Source organism: Carassius gibelio, chromosome B15 (assembly GCF_023724105.1).
Source record: "Carassius gibelio isolate Cgi1373 ecotype wild population from Czech Republic chromosome B15, carGib1.2-hapl.c, whole genome shotgun sequence".
In the NCBI taxonomy this organism is placed as follows: domain Eukaryota; kingdom Metazoa; phylum Chordata; class Actinopteri; order Cypriniformes; family Cyprinidae; genus Carassius; species Carassius gibelio.
This window is the reverse complement of record NC_068410.1, coordinates 22,200,714-22,206,234: the sequence shown is the minus strand read 5'-3', so window position 1 is coordinate 22,206,234 and position 5,521 is coordinate 22,200,714.

Here is a 5,521-nt window from a genome sequence, read left to right as displayed (position 1 = left end):
CTACTAACGCTGGAAGTGTTGAAATCGTTTCCTTACACGCTTGATGTGATGAAATTTCGACAAGCTTTTCAACAAGCAGGCCTTTTGTGTGTGTTGTGTTAAACAAGCAGTATTTCAAAGTAGTTGAAAAGCACTGTGCATGGTGCCAAAGTGATAAGAGGTATATCACTGCTAGACAGTCTGCAGTGATAAGGTTATTGTGCTGCTTTGACCACTCAAGATGTGTTTTTACATTTATCCTAGTTAATAATAGGTAGTATTTTATGCATGCCTTTTCTTCTTCTTTTTTCTTTTAGCTTGTTTTCTATTCCAAATAGAATGTGACTGAATCTGCAGGGCTTCATAGCTAATAACACTTCTCAAATTCCTCAGATAACCTCGCGGGTTGTCTCATGATTTGGTTGCACTCCCTCTGTTGAGCTATTGGGAAAGAAAATATTATCAGCTTGCACGACTCTCTGGCATTCACAGATACAAACTGGATGATTGTGGAAGGCAGAACGAAAGCATTAGCTAGAAAATATCTAATACTTGCAAACAGGGATGATATTTAATCTTTTAACAGTTGTACAACAGCAGCAGAATGTCACTTTGATGATAAGATATTATAAATAGCTTGAATGTAGATTTAAAAGATCTCATTCATTTGCTTATTATTTTAGCATTTTTCTTTGACTTCCTAGCTGAGGTTTTCAAAAACCTATTCACAAAACTCTTAAAAGCAAGTTTTACTACTTAATTCCTATTATTAGAGTAAGGTGGGGATGACCTTGTTGACAGCTGGCAGACAGCGGCAAGGAGAAATATAGCTATGACTAAATGAAATATAAACTCCAGATAATACATAACTACCACAAAGGCAAACTGGACACAAAAGAAACTGTTGGTATAAAAACAAAATTAGGAAGTTTGGAAACAAATGTTTCCAAATCAATGCAGTGTTTCCTTTAAATTCACAGACTTTATATGACAAACATCTGCCACATTGTTTTCTACATTATATTATTCAGTGTTATCTATTTCTATAACATGACATTTATCATGAAAGTCATGATTTTACTTCATCATGTATAGCCTATCAATTAACACAGTATTGGCCGAGATATTGCCTTGCCACAGGCAGAGACTCTGCTCTCAAGGCCCCATGTAGCTAGAAATGTATGTTAGTAGTTGTAGCTTTTCTAGAAGACCTCCTAAAGTAACCTTCAAAAGAGTTCCTATATACTATGAAGTGTACATAGTAACTCTATATATGTTGTATAACAGCAGACTCTCTCTCTCTCTCTCTCTCTCTCTCTCTATATATATATATTATATAGCTGCAGAAGAAGCACAATTCAATTGCACGCACAAATACGGTGGTGCTGTTTATCATTTCATATTAAAGCACAATAATAAATAAAAAGTTTTGAGTAAATATGTGAGTCAGTTCCGTGCTATGTTCAGAAGTGGCAGCTCTTAAAGTAACAGCAGCCAAATGAACTAACAACCCTGCTGCTGTTCATCAAAGAACAAAATAAAAAAAGTAAATCAATAACTTTTATAGCTTTAAAGATTCGTCTATATGTAACTTTCTATATTTCTATAAACTTCCTACTCCCTGAAGGGCACAGGTAGCTAAATCTGACATTTATTATAATGGGTTTATGTAAAGTTTTTTTTTTTTTTTTTTTTAAGTTAAATTATTATTAATATTATTTAAGTCTAATACCTTATACCTCATCTATACTGTAATGTTGAATGGCTATAATCAATGGTAAATTTCATAAAGACATATCAGTATAGCTATCAGTGATACTCGCCTTCACTCATAAAAAAGATGCCATTGAATAAACATATAAAATATACTGTCTTTATGTGTTTTGTACATTAATTTGAAAACTGCGACATTCAGATAATAGGGTCAGAATTTGGCATAAAGAACATGAAAACATGGATCCATCCTGCTTTGTCTCAATGGTTCAGGCTGTTGGTGGTGGTGTAATGGTGTGGGGGATATTTTCTTGGCACACTTTGGGCCCTTTAGTACCAATTGGGGCATTGTTTAAATGCCACAGTTTACCTGAGTATTGTTGCTGAACATATCCATTCATTTATGACTACAGTGTACTCATCTTCTGATGGCTACTTCCAGCAGGATAATGAACCATGTCACAAAGCTCAAATCATCTCAGACTGATTTCTTGAACATTACAATGAGTTCACTTTACTCAAATGGCCTCAACAGTCACCAGAACTCAATCTCAAAACAAATCTGCAGCTTATGTCTGTATGGACTAAAATCTCTGAGGAATGTTTCCAACACCTTATCGAACTCTCTCTCACAACAGACACGGAAGAGAAGACAATGCTGAATAAAGTCATTGTTTTTGCTATTTTTGGACCAAAATGTATTTTCGATGCTTCAGAATATTCTAACTGCCCCTCTGATGTCACATGGACTACTTTGATGATGTGTTTCTTACCTTTCTGGACATGGACAGTAGACCGTACACACAGCTTCAATGGAGGGACTGAGAGCTCTCAGACTAAATCTAAAATATATTAAACTGTGTTCCAAAGATAAAAGGAGGCCTTACATGTTTGGAACAGCATAAGGGTGAGTTATTAATGACATAATTTTCATTTTTGGGCGAACTAACCCTTTAAGGCAGTTCTGAAGGCAAAAGGGGGTACAACCTGTGTACTAGCAAGGTGTACCTAATAAAGTGGGCAGTGAGTGTACAGTATATATCAGTTCTGTAAGGTACCTTCAGAAGGCTCAAGTTGAAGAGTGAGTATAATCTCATACAGGGGGAATGAGTGTAAGACTACATACATTACAACTACTGACCACTGAGTGTGTATTATATGGGCAAGCCAATGTTTTTAATGTCTTCCAAAACTTCATGAATGAGGTCTTCCATGAGAAGCTTTGCCACTTTGTCATAATTCACATAGAAGACATCTTGATCTACTTCCCATCACTGGTCAAACACACCCAGCATGCCAAAATCATCCTCCAGCAACTCAAGTCCCAAGCAGTAGTTCTGCGAGGATGACTCATATGCTGTTCATCATTCATTCATACAGTTCTCCACTTGCATGCCACTGGATCAGATGATGTAGCCCAGGATGAGTACAGCAGGTTAATAGGTAAAGGATTTATTTTAGAGAGACAATAATACTTAATTTTTTTGATGAATGATAGGCTGTCATGGACTTTTCAGTCTGAATCTAGACAGTGCATGCGGTCATGTTTATTTTATTTCAACAAAGCTTCACATGGCAGTTCTTTAGTTTGCTCCCTGTATCTTCTGGTCTTAAGTGTGTTGCTGACTGAGAAGAGCAACAGTTTGTTAAGTGTGACGACCCTCTTGGAATAGAGTTGGTCCTGGGCAGCTAGTGTGGTGCCGGCTTTAGCTGCTTATCTGATATTGCTGAGCATTTGTTTATGTTCATTCACCAAGATCCAATTACAGTTTGGTGTGTTTTTCTCCACACTGGCAGTTAGAGAGGGGCCCAGCTGCTTGAGTTTTCAGACACTGCCAAAGACTAAAGACTCTGCCAAATGATTCAATGTAAAACTGTTGTCAGGGCAAATTATGGCTACTTTAAAGAATCTGAAATGAAAACAAAGAAAGTTCTGGTTTGTTCACCATTTTTGAAAAAGAAGAACTGAGTATTGTCCCTAAACAACTGATAAACCCAGTTCTTTTTTTCTGTTTTTTTTCCCACTTCCTCTTATTCTCTGTCAGTTTGGTTTGGATAAATTGTATAGTTTATTAATTTACTAGATGCTTTTGTCCAATGTAACTCACAAATGAGAAATACAATAAGCAAATCATTGTGTAAACATTATATACATTAGGAATCTCATATCAAAGCTATTATACACTATGCATAGACTCAACAGCAAGTTTTCTTTGAGTATTTCAGTAATTTCTTTGAGTTCTTTCAGTAATTTAACGATAAGTAAACGTTAAATGCTTCAATATGTCATGCATAGTGGCTATAAAATTATTTGCACACTTTTGAAACACAAGTCAAACTCAAGCACTATTGATTTTCTCAGAGTTAACATGCACATTATTATGAGACAGTGGTCTCAAGGATTTTTTAAAGATGTTAATGTATATGAACCCAGGAACAAAGACAGTACTGAACTTTTACTCAATAAAAGGCATTAAGGCATTGTCTAGATTTGAGAAGATACTTTATGAACTACTTTACTTCTAAAATATATTGAAGTAAATACTATTAGATAATAAATATTTACTATTAAATATACTATTTACGATACTACTAGAGATAAAATTGCAACCATTCAGCCGTCAGCTACAGTATCACATCAGACAGTGCACTATAGACCCCCTGAGGAACAGTTCCACTCATTCTCTACTATAGGAGAGGAAGAATTATATAAACTTGTTAAATCATCTAAACCAACAACATGTATGTTAGACCCTATACCATCTAAGCTCCTAAAAGAGGTGCTTCCAGAAGTCATAGATCCTCTTCTGACTATTATTAAATCCTCATTGTCATTAGGATATGTCCCCAAAACCTTCTAACTGGCTGTTATTAAGCCTCTCATCAAAAAACCACAACTTGACCCCAAAGAACTAGTTAATTATAGACCAATCTCGAATCTCCCTTTTCTGTCCAAGATACTAGAAAAGGTGGTATCCTCACAATTATATTCCTTCTTAGAGAAAAATGGTATATGTGAGGATTTCCAGTCAGGATTTAGGCTGTATCATAGTACTGAGACTGCTCTCCTTAGAGTTACAAATGATCTGCTCATATCATCTGATCGTGGGTGTATCTCTCTATTAGTTTTATTGGTTCTTAGTGCTCCGTTTGACACAATTGACCGCAGCATTCTTTTGCATAGACTTGAACACTTTGTTGGCATCAGTGGAAGTGCATTAGCATGGTTTAAATCGTACTTATATAACCGCCATCAGTTCGTAGCAGTGAATGAAGATGTATCATATCAATCACAAGTGCAGTATGGAGTACCTCCAGGCTCAGTACTAGGGCCGCTACTCTTCATGCTTTATATGTTACCCTTGGGAGATCTCATCAGGAAACATGGTGTTAGCTTTCACTGTTATGCTGATGATACTCAGCTCTATATTTTTTCGCGGCCCGGTGAAACACACCAATTTGAAAAACGAATGGAATGCATAGTGGATATAAAAACTGGATGACGAGTAATTTCTTACTGCTAAATTCAGAAAAAACAGAGGTGTTAATTATAGGACCTAAAAACTCCGCTTGTAATAACCTAGAACACTGTCTAAGACTTGATGGTTGCTCTGTCAATTCTTCGTCATCAGTTAGGAACCTAGGTGTGCTATTTGATCGCAATCTTTCCTTAGAAAGCCACGTTTCTAGCATTTGTAAAACTGCATTTTTCCATCTCAAAAATATATCTAAATTACGGCCTATGCTCTCAATGTCAAATGCAGAAATGTTAATCCATGCATTTATGACCTCAAGGTTAGATTATTGTAATGCTTTATTGGGTGGTTGT